The following is an 11,803-nucleotide window of genomic DNA, read 5'->3' as shown; positions in this document are numbered from 1 at the left end:
ATATCAGAATTTTTTATCTACAAAATAGACGTAGTTATCTCACAGGGATAGCATGGGGATAGAATAATGTAACATCTAGCACATAGAAGGACCCAATAATGCTTGTTTAAAAATTGGATATTTCATTTCCAGTCTGATTCCATTTTGGGGTTTACAGTAAGTTAAAAATATCTTGTTTTTTCAAAGTGAATTATGATAAAAATATTAGGAATGTTTAAGTACAGAATTTTATCTATGATGATAACCTCCTTTTATAAGCTGATAACGTATTTTTATTTTACATTTCCTATTAAACTAATTGCATTCCTTGATTAGTTACTCATCATGAAATGGAAAGTCATGTCATGACATAAAGGACTAAGGAAATTTCCATGAATTGTACGTAAGACTAAAATTAACAGTGTTATAATAAGAAACAATGAGAGATACTAGATTTAATAAAAGGTTGATTAATTGCTAATTCCCAGCCCTTCTTTCCTTCCTACACCTCATATAAGGCTAAATTCCATTGTTTTTCTTATTTTTTCCATAATTTTTATTGGTGCATTATAATTGTATTATACTGATGGGAGTTGCTGCGTATACATACATGTACACAATACACAATGTCATGATATAATTTGGCCAATATTACTCTTCAGCACTTTCCCCTCACTCCCCATCTCCTACTCTTTTGTCTTGAGCCTTTATGTATATGAGGCATTAAATTAGGAATTAGAAACACAGCTGGGAATAAAATAGGCAAAAATCTGTGACTTCAAGAAGCAAACATTATGATCAGAGAAGACAAATGACAAATCATGTGTGTGTGGGGGGGGTGGAGAAAAATAAAGCAGGGTTAGGGCAATAGATGATGGAATGGGCTGTTCCTACAGCATGATTAGGAAAGTTCTCTCTGATGAGGATGCAACTGAACAGAGATGTGAACAAAGTAGAGAAGCAGAGCATGGAGATGTCAGTGGAGAGATGACTACAAGCCAAGGGAAGAGGAGATACAATGGAAGGCGCATATTAGTGTGTATAAGGGTCATCCAGGAAGCCAGTGATTCCGGAGCAGTAAGAGGGAGGGATAAAGTGGTAGAAGCTGGGGCTGGCTAAATGTGGGGCGAGGTGGGGTGGGGATGGCAGCCTGCAATCATGTAGGGCCATGTCTGTCTTGATAGGGCCAGTGGGATTTTACTGTCAATAAGACAAGCAGAATTGGAAGGCTTTGAGCAGAGCAGCAATGAGCTATGATTCTAATTTGTAAAGACTCTCTGGCTGCTGGATGGGTGGACAGCAGAAGTCTAGGCAGAAAGACCACTTTGGGAAGTGATAATAATCCAGGTAAGATGTGATGGGGGAAGGGCAGAGAAAGCAGTGGAAAGTAGTTGAATTTCAGATATGTTTTGAAGATAGCATCTTCAGGATTTCATGACAGAGAAGCTGTGAGTTGTAAGAGAGAGAAAGAGGTCAAGAATGACTCTGAGATTTATGGCTGGGAAGCATATTTATTGATATGGGGAAGCTCATAGGAGGAGAAGTCAGGTGAGGTAAGGTCAAAGAAATCAAGAGGCTTCCAACATGTTGAATTTGGATATTAGTAGAGATGTCAGGTTAAAATCTGGGTTATAGATCTGAAGTTTAGGGTGAAGATATGCATTTGGGATGATATCCATAGAATTTAGTCCTGAGACTCCATGGGATTGCCTAAGGAATGAATGTAGAAAGGGAAGAAAAAAGGCCTGAGAACTGAACCCTGGGATATTCTAAAACTTGGGAGTTAGAACGATGATGGGGAAACCAGCAAAAGAGACTGAAGAGCTGTAGCCAAGAGGAGGGAATAATGGAAAAAGACTGGACAGAACAGAGGGTAATGGAGGGGAGTAGGAAGGACAGTAGAATTAATTGTCATAACTTTCCTAGCCTTATTGTTTGTATACACGACCAAGGTAATTCCACATTATGCATTATCACAAGAGTGGAAACCTAATAGAGTAAGTTATACTTTATATATGTATATTCTGCCAAAATACATTTTACTGTCATGTATAACTAAAAAAATAAATAAATAAGCAGTAGCCAATGAACAGGATAAATTATTGAGAGAGAGGTATCTTGGAAGGCAAATAACAAGGTTCAAGAAATAAAGGAATAATTGATGAGTGCAAGGCTGATCACAGGTCTAGAAAGATGAGTAAGGACAGAGTCCTGGGTTTGTCGACAGGGAGGTCAGTTACCACTGGTAACTCGCCACAAACTGTTTGGAAAAACCCATGAGGGAAATGAGTTGAGTGTGTTCTAGAGATGTAGGAGACAAAGTGCAATTGACAAAAATGAAACTCTTTCTAACATTCTAGCTGTCTAAGGAAGCAAAGAAAAAGGACTATCACTGGAGGTGGAATGATCTCAAGGACTTTTTTTTTTAAAGATGAGAGTTATTATCTCACATTAGTTTTCTAAGAAATGGTATGACTAAAAGGGAAAAGATGACAAGGGAAAAATAAAGGACAACTGTTAGACTAAGGCAGATAAAATAGAATCCAATTAATAAAAGAGCTTATATATTCGATAGAAGTAGATACAAATATTTATTACACAATTATTTATAATGGTAAAAACCATGAAAATTAATGAAAAGTTTACTTGTAGGTACTTGATACATGCCTAAGAAAGTATGAATCTAAGTACAACAAACTAGAACAAAGTAATTAAAATTTAAAGTGAAAATTCTGTATTTATCTACATGATATTGCATCTGAAATAAAAAGCAAGACAAACAAACAAACAAAAATGGTGTAGTAGAATTTTTAAACAAAAATTGTTTAAAGTGCTTTACTACATGAGATTTAGAAGTTTTTGCTTTCTTTACAATATTCTGTGTAGATTATTTTTTACAATAAATAAATACTTTACTGAAAACTATTTTCTTCATTTAGAGTTACTACCTGAAGACAGGCCCCTCCCTGAAGCCCTTTTGGAGACATTAAATCATTTATCACTTAATTTCAAATCCTTTCAAGACTCCCCCCTTATGGTGTCTACCCCTCAAACATCAATTCAAAGACCAAATCTGCCACTTAAGTTGCTTGCCTTTGAGCGATATATTTAACTTTTATAGGCCTGTTCTTTCATCTATGAGAAACTGCAATTCTATTAATAATTCACATTAAATTATTAATGTAAAAAAATTTAAAAATCTGCTTCAGAAAACTGTTCTGAAGATCAAAAAGACAAGATAGGTAAAATGCCCAGTCAATTGCCTGGCGCATAATAGATACTTATGGCTAGGTTGTTTTTATGTGAGACTGCTGTCTGTTTTCTTCCTGGGGCAGGCCTGGTATGCTGTGCACACTTAGAGATGATGGGGGAGCACCCTCTTATCAATAGCAATGATGCTGCCTTGGCTTTTTCTTATTTCTAGAGACACTGGTCCCTTTTGTATATAACCTAGGGCAATTTGTGAGAGCAGGAAAAGTAAAAATTCCCATGGCTTCCCATGCACACAAAATATTCCAAAGTTTGACTCTTCTGTCCTCTAGTGGCAGACATTTTAATTTTCACCCATTTTCTCAGCATAAATTGAAGAAATTTTGTTCAGAGGGCCATCTGAAGTTCTCCTTCACCTTCTACTATTGGTCCTGCCACCATCATATACATGTGAGAGCATCTATATCTGGCCCATTACCCTCTTCCTTATTCTAAGTCTTAGAAGGTCATTCTTAAAATGCAAATGTGTGTCTAAAAAGAGTAGCATGTGAATCCTTTAGTTTGAATTATGAGACATAGTGTAGACTACTTTTACAGCAGGAGAAGGGTCAGAAAAGTTGATGGGAAGTTAGCCATAATGGTGAGCCATAAAGGGCGCTCCTCACTGCTCTAAGGGTGAAGATAAGGAGGCATGAGTGCCAATAATGCTTCCTTTGCACTAAAAAATCACAATTGTCTAAGAGTATCATCTTCTAGGTGGATACAGTAAAACTGGAACATAGGTCTTGAATGGAAATATGTAAAATGTTCTAGTCCAAAAAGTGCCCTCTTTAACATGCTGACATAAAGAATCTTAGATTTGGGTCAAAAAAGAAACAAGCAGCCAGGGACATGGTGGCAAATGCCTGTAATCCCAGTAGCTCAGGAGGCAGAGGCAGGAAGATCTTGAGTTCAAAGACAGCCTCAGGCAACTGCGAGGTTCTCAGCAACTCAGTAAGACCCCGTCTCTTAATAAAATACAAAATAGGGCTGGGGATGTGGCTCAGTAATTGAGTTCCCCTGAGTTCAATCCCTGATACCCCCCACTCCCCCCAAAATAAGAAACAAACAAACAACAAAAAACAAATGAAACCACAGGGGTTGAATGCCACTCTTGCTATTAGCAAGATGTGTAGTACCAGGCAAACAATTTGGCCTTTCTGAGCATGAACTTTCTCATCTGTAGAATAAACATGATGATGATAATTCTGCTCTCAATGAAATACTTGGGAAGTCACAGAACATGTAATGGTTTTGTTTTTTCTTTTAGGTCTCCCTAAGAGTGGTGTGCTATAACTAGTGTTGAAGGGCATGTGCAGAAAAGGAACACCTACCTTCTCACTGGGGCCTGGTGGCTTGATGAGATCAGCACAGTCCTCAGCTCTTTAGTAAAGCAGAGAAGAGAATGCACAGGTTAGATAGGTCCCTATTGGAGGACTTGGTAAAAATTCCCAAAGTGGAATCCCAGTAGTGAAGCCTTAGGATTTGAGAAGAAATTGGGGGGGGGGGGGAAATTGGTACTTGTAACCTGAGAAGTACTGTGGGAGATGAGCTATTCAACTCACAAAACTAGAATATGGGCTTTATCTAAAGAGGAAAGGTCAATACGAGCCCAAATGTAGAACCTATGGAGACGGTTTGAGAGAGATGGAACAAGCTGGATGGGACCCTAGGTCCTCTATAAAAGGTGGTTCTAGGATGGGTAATACTGGAAGGAAATGGTGGTAAGATCATTCTCAATGATTTAACTTGAAAATAGGGTTATCAAATGCCATTCCTTTAGGAACAAGTCAAGTAAAAGTGTTATACCAGGGCCACTCTTACAGCCAAAGTTTTATCACTTTAAACATATAGGAAACAAGATTTCCTGCTGGCCAACAAATTAAAGCCCAGAGTTATTTTTGAGATCAGGTCATATTACAATATAAAAGATAAGTCTGATGTCTAATATTTGTGGGTATGCCGCAGTCTGGCTGGGCAAGTTAAGGGGGGGGGGGGCAAGTGACAGGAACTTGTGAAGGTTGATACAGTGGGAGCCTTTTATTGTAGGACAGTAGGGATATATATACATAACTAATTACACACAGCTTATCTTAATTAACATAAACTAGGTATAGCAGTCAACCAATAAGGAATCATCATCTTAATGATTACACACAGCTTAACTTAATTGACATAATCTAGACACAGCAGTCAGTCATTAGGAATCTCTATTATCTTAATGGCTCGCTGGCGTTACTTCACAAACCACTCCTCCTAGCAAAGTGCCAGGCGCCATCTTGACTTGTTTACAACCCGAACATGGGTACATACATATTTTCATTTGTTCATCAGATAATTACTGAAGGCTGCCTGTGGTTCAAATACTATGCTCTTCCTAGCACTGAAGAAATAAAAGATAAATTAGACATGGTGATTTCTTTCAAGATAAAAGGCATCATTAATGTTAAGAGAAAGTTTGAGACATGGACAGATCTTAGCTGGCTGGAGGAGGAACACAAATCACAGAGAATGGTTCACATATTTATACAGTAAATATTTATTGAGTTACTGGGATGGGGTGGAATACAATAGAGCAAGCAGAGAGAAATTCAAAGACTATATATTCAAGTGTTAGAAATATCTGAGTAAAAACCCTGGCTCTGCCACTTGAACTATGCAACACCTGGCAACATAAGGGCTCAGTTCAATAGTAGATATTAGAATTTGAAAGACTACCTCAGCCTTGAAAGATGAATACGTTTTGGATTTGTAGACATGAAGGAAGGGCATTTTATCCTACCACTTAGCAACACATACTTGGCTTGATGGTCACATATTAGGCAAGCAGAACAGCAGGCATGCTAAAAGGAAGAGAACAACACTTGGATCCACACCACACTGATCCCACACTAACAAGGCGCAAAGAATCTGACATAATTTGCACATCCACAATATTATGATCTTGTACTGTGAAATTCTGAGTTGTGACTATGTGAACAAATGGAGTTTTGTCATGTATTTTATGATCTTTGCACTTGCTTCTAGAGGAAGCATTATTAATTGAATTTTGTCTCTTGAGAACTGATAGGTAGAAGGCCTAAGCCCCAGGACCTCAGAATATGACTTTATTTAGAAATAGGGTCACTGCAGATATAATTAGTTGAAATCATACTAGAGTATGAAGAGACCTCAAATCCAGTATGATTGAAGTCCTTATTAAAAGGGGGAGATCCAGGCACTCAGGCACCCACAGGGAGAGTGCTATGTGAGACGAAATGCAGAGATCAGGGTGATACATCTGTAACTCAAGAACTACCAGAAGCTAGGAGGCTTGGAGCAGACCCTTCCCTCATGCCTTCAGAAGAAACATGGACTTGCCAACAGATCTTGATTGTTGGACTCCCAGCCTCCAGAAGTGTGAGGCAACAGATATCTCCCATTTGAACCCACTTGGTTTGTGGAACTTTGTTAGAGCAACCCTAGAAAATTTACATAGGAAGACTTTAAGGCTTTTGAGAAAGGGGAATAAATAATGTTTGGGGTAGAAGTAAGAGTAGGAGGAAGGGAAGGCAAAATGGCTGGTAACAAAAACACAGAGAGATGGGTGAAGAGAATCACACACAGTGTCTGAGGCCTGGAGCAAAGGTACAGATGACACTGATCGGGTGGATGACACAGAGATAAAATTTCCTAAAAAGAATGACTTTGAATAGCAACAGGTCTTACTGACTCTAGGAAATAAGTGTTGGAAAGAGGAGACTCATGCTGAGGGGTCTGCCATGATCCAATCAGAAAACTAAAATTGTAGCTAGGAAATATAGTGTCATCATTTGATCCCCAAATAGCCAAGCATTGAGCTTCCTTCCTTCTCACAGGACTCTGTGCTCAGTGGCACCTCTCAACTACTAAAGGGAGCACGAACTGTGGCTGCGCAGTTTAAATCTAGTTAAAATATAGATTCTAGAGGCTGGAGGTATAGCTTACTGGTAGAATACTTGTCTGTCATGTGGGGGGCCCTGAGTTAAATCCCCAGAGCCATAAAAAATTAATTAATTAAAATGCAATAATACAGATCCTGATCAAGATTTGGGCAGGGCCTAAGAGTCTTCATTTCTAACAAGATCCCAGTTGGTGCCAATGCTCCTGGTCCTTGGGCCACACTTTGGGTAGAAAATGTGCTAATTGCCATTATGTTTATAGATAATTGGAAATATGTTGGATGAAGAGAACACCACACAAATAGTAATGATTCTTGTACTGGGTAAATTAAAGCAGGTCAAGTGGTAGTAACAAATAAATGGTAGCATGAAAGTTAATGCCCTAAGTCTGTTCTGATAGCCAAACCATAGACCATAGATCCCATAGACTTCTAAGCTTCTATTTTCCTAATTTGTTTTTAAAACTTAATGGTTTCCTCTGCCCCCTGTGTTGGGGGTTGAGCCCAGGGTTACTTAACCACTGAGCTACATCCCCAGTCCTTTTTATTTCTTTCTTTTTTTTTTTTTTAAAGAGAGAGTGAGAGAGGAGAGAGAGAGAGAGAGAGAGAGAGAGAGAGAGAGAGAGAGAGAGAGAGAATTTTAATATTTATTTTTTAGTTATTGGTGGACACAACATCTTTCTTTGTATGTGGTGCTGAGAATCGAACCCGGGCCGCACGCATGCCAGGTGAGCGCACTACCACTTGAGCCACATCCCCAGCCCCGCTTTTTATTTCTTGAGACCCAGTCTCATCAAGTCTCATTAGGGCCTTGCTAAGTTTCTGAGGCTGGCTTTGAACTTACAATCTTTCTGCCTCAGCCTTCTGAACCTTAGGATTACAGGTGTGTGCCACTGTGCCTAACTTAAGTTTTTAAAATGTAATCTTTACATCTGCTATATAGGATGAGATGGATATTAACATTTCTAGCACATGGAGTACCAATAAATGTGTATCTTTATCCAATTTTATAGAGAGAAACTGAGCTTTAGAGAGGCTAACTATTAGTCAAGCATAAGTTCAAACCCATACCTTCTGACTAACCTGAAAATCTCCCCACCCTATCAAACACTTGACTGCCATATGCTTTTCTGGGTTATAAATTATCTCCTTTTTATCTAGACTTCCCTGTCTTTTTAAGCATGTAGATCACAGTCTACATACTTTTGATTTACTATATATCAGTGATTTTGAGAGGCAGCATATTAATATGCCACGAAAGATTTAAAAAATGAAACAAAATAATAAATTTCCCTATTCTTTCCTTTCATTTTTTCCTCTCAGAAAATGACTCAATTTTTTTTGTTCAATACCTGCTCCACCCTTCACAAATAAGTTTTTAAGAGTCTTATTCAGCCCATCTTTCCTCTCATGTACTTTTAATTAAGCTCACTCCTATCTAGATATTGTCTCTTGTAAAGCTCTTGTGTTTATGCCAGGGAGAAAGCGGGTAGTTGACAGATAGATGAAGTTCTTCTGTTCTTTCTGGGATCCTCTTCCTTTTGGATTTTATATGTAAGAATTGTTGAGGTTACTCCCCACTTAAATATTAGTTTCTCATACTTGATGTGAACTAGGATTAAAGTGAAATCAGAACAGTGAAACCATTACCATCAGATAAACAAACTGCTCCACCCTAAACAGCTTTGGTTGCAGCATTAGGTGGAAATCAGTCACACTAATGACACTACTGCCAAGGGGCAATTCTTCCTCTTGATTCTAGTTATTAATTGTTCATTAATTTAAAATGGGTTAACAACACTAGAAGCTAAACATACCTACTTCTCCCTAGGTATCTAATGTACAAGGATCTAATTAAAATCAAACCCCAAACACCAATAAACACTTTTAAAAGTTTTATTTCATCTTATAATCAGAAACAAATGTATTAAAATATAATCACCCCCAAAAGGATAGCAAACTATTGAACACTTTGTTCTAGGCACTGTCTTAGCTTTAAACCTCACAACAACCTTTAGATACTTTTACTACATCTTTTTCACAGGTAAGGAAACTGACTTTTAGGGAGGTTTAGTCACTAGCTCAAAGTTATATAGAGTAGGTCAGCCAGAAATTTAAATCTAAGCAGTTGGACTCTAGGCCCAAGATCTTAAGCAATATTCTATTCTAACTCCCAAGATGCCCATATGTTATATAGGTTTACACATAAATCTAGAGCTTCTTTTAAATAGCTCCTGTCATTAAAGTACAGAATGAGCAGGCATATCACCAACCTCAGGAATAGCTGGATCTGGGAATTTGAACACTGTCAGGATTCTCTTTCCATACTCATTGCTGGGTGTCAGACTCATTCTTTCAGATCAGCTTGTGGGGAATGTGGGTTGGTCAGTTTTGCATCATTGTGACCAAAATACCTGATCAGAACAACTTAGAGGAAGAAAAGTTTATTTTGGCTTACAGTTTCAGAGATTCAGTTTGTGGTGGGCTCTGGGCGCAAGTGAGGCAGAACATCATGGTCAAGGGGCATGGAAGAGGAGCGCTGCTCTGCTCATGGAAGCCAGAAAGTAGAGAGGAGAAGCCATGGGAACAAAATAAAATCCCCAAGGATATGCTCCCAGTGACACACCTCCTCCAGCCATGTTCTACTTGCCTATAGTTACCACCAAAAACAGTACTCCTTTCAAATTATTAATCCATCAAATGGATTTATCCACTGATTCAATTACAACTCTCATAATCTCTTAATTTCATCTCCAAACATTTATGAATTAAACAGGAGCTTTGGGGAGAACTCATAGTCAAACCATATTGAGAAGCTCTAGTTTCATATATTAATATAAGCCCAAGAAGAATATATTCATTTCTGCTGGTTCCAGAAACAATTCCTATGACTCTGTTTACCCACTTTAGGTCATATACCCATCCTTAGATCAGTCACAATATCAAGACAAACAGAGATTGCAATTTTTCCAGTCTGTGTCACATGCCTAAAGGGCTAGATCTGTACCAGAGGAGGAGAGAAAGATGCTGGATGGAATATATATATATATATATAAATAAAATAGCTGCTTACCTAACACATGTATAGCCCTGTAGAGTCTGCAAAATGTTCTCATATGTTTCTTGCTTTTTGAGTCACAAAACTACCCGATGAAGAGGGCAATTCAAGTATTACTAAGAGAACAGTGGTGGGTTAAAATAACCACAAGATCTTTGTCACTATTTCCATTAAGAGATGGAGTTCATTTCCCCTTCACTTGAATCTGGGCTGGCCCTATGATACTTAGCAAATAAAATGTGATAGAACTTATTACAACTTCTCCTCAGCATCACCTTCAGAAGCATTTGTAGCTTCTACTTTCTTTGAGAATGCCCAATTTTAGCATACTCCCTCTGGAAACCAAACCACTAGACAGTGAGTTGTTCAATCCAATGGAGAGGGCACACATAGATGCTCTGGTCAAGAGTTCCAGCTAAAGGCTGGGGTTGTAGCCCAGTGGTAGAGTGCTTGCCTAGCCTATGTGAGGCACTGGATTCGATCCTCAGCCCCTCACAAAAATAAATAAAATAAAGGTATTGTATTTATCTACAACTACACACACACACACACACACACACACACACATGTTCCAGCTGAGTTCTCAGGTAATAGCCAATGTCAATGGTCATCTGACATGAGTGAATCATTTTGGACATTCCAGGGTAGTTTGGTTGCAGCAATAAACAACCCAAACAGATGCAGAGCATGGTGGCCCATGCCTGTAATCCCAGCAACTCAGGAGGCTGAGGCAGAAGGATAGCAAATTTGAGACTCTCAGCAATTTAGCAAGAACCTGTCTCAAAATTTAATAAGGGCTGGGATGGAGCTCGGTGGGCATCAAACAAACAAAAAGAAAAAGAAAAGGAGGAAAAGGGGTCAGGGGAGGAGAAGAGAACTAAAACAGAAAATAAGAGTCATTCGTTTAAGGTCCCACTGCTAGAAAGTATGGGTTATGATGCTAAACCAGACATTCTGACTCTAAGCCCATTGGCCATTGATTCCTCATTGCCTCCTATTTAAAACAGAACAAGTCTCCATTCATATCTCCATTTGTGGAATTTCTTCCCAGGATGCCAGCAGGGAAGTAGAGCATATAATTTGTTCATTCATCAGCTGGTCGACAAACATTGGAGAAGGTCTATATGCCAGGCACCTGAACAAAATCCACTCACAGTTCTCAAGGGACTCAAAGTTTACTCATTGGAGAGCCTCGTTAACAGCTGATTTCAATAGGAACTCACAAATACCCTGATGGGGAAACTGCAGAGTGCTTTTGGAAATCATGGCCCTGCACTAAACCTAGCCAAAACATGAAATAATAGGCACATCTTCTAGGGTGTGGAAGGGTAAGTCTGAATCAATATAATTATTCATCAAGATGAATGTGACAGATGGAGGGCAGGGAAGAAAAACCCAAGTATTTGGGAAGAAACATGAATTCTAGTCCTAGTTCCACTCTTTACTTATATGTTCTTTTGGCCGAGTCATTGAAACTCTCAGCTTCCTGGTCAATAAATCTGAGATGGGATCACACTATTTTTTCTTTATGTACTTGAGAGTTCCTCCCTTCAATTCCTGTCTTTAAGTTTGGTATTCTTTAGTTTGGTTCTTAGGTC

This window comes from Spermophilus citellus, assembly GCF_964194105.1.
Source record: "Spermophilus citellus genome assembly, chromosome: 2".
In the NCBI taxonomy this organism is placed as follows: domain Eukaryota; kingdom Metazoa; phylum Chordata; class Mammalia; order Rodentia; family Sciuridae; genus Spermophilus; species Spermophilus citellus.
The sequence above is the reverse complement of the archived record's forward strand: the minus strand, read 5'-3'. Positions refer to the sequence as shown.